The following is a 561-nucleotide window of genomic DNA, read 5'->3' on the forward strand; positions in this document are numbered from 1 at the left end:
TTAGAGAGAGGACAGATGAAAACCCTGAAGGGACACATGTCCCCCCAGCTTCTGATCCAGAGGAGGATGGAGGATCAGCTGAAGGATGGAGTCTCAGGAACAGGACCTGGACCTGGACCTGACCTGAACCTGGACCTGGACCTGGACCTGGACCTGGACCTGGACCTGTCTTCTGGTTCTGATGGACTTTCAGCTCTTTGAGAAATAACCGGTTGAAGACTTTTGCACAGTTCTGTTTAACTTTAATTTTTTTTTTTTTTTTTTTTTCTCTAAAGCTAAATTTGACACGTCTTTAATTAAAACACATTAAGCCAGGAATGGACGCTTTTTAATTTTTTTTTTTTTTTTTTTTTTTCGCAGGTTTATTTAGTAAAATCTGCTTCCGGTTTAGTTTCCTGTTTTCTTCTGCGCCCCGAACTGTTTTCTCCTTCCGGACCGAACCTCCCTCTGAACCCCGGACTCACCTGGATCCCGGTTCGGGTCCTCCGGTCCGGTCCCTGGAGCCCTGTTTGTGTCCTCCGGTCCGGCTCCTGGATCCCGGTTCGGGTCCTCCGGTCCGGT

This window comes from Kryptolebias marmoratus, linkage group LG14 (genome assembly GCF_001649575.2).
Source record: "Kryptolebias marmoratus isolate JLee-2015 linkage group LG14, ASM164957v2, whole genome shotgun sequence".
In the NCBI taxonomy this organism is placed as follows: domain Eukaryota; kingdom Metazoa; phylum Chordata; class Actinopteri; order Cyprinodontiformes; family Rivulidae; genus Kryptolebias; species Kryptolebias marmoratus.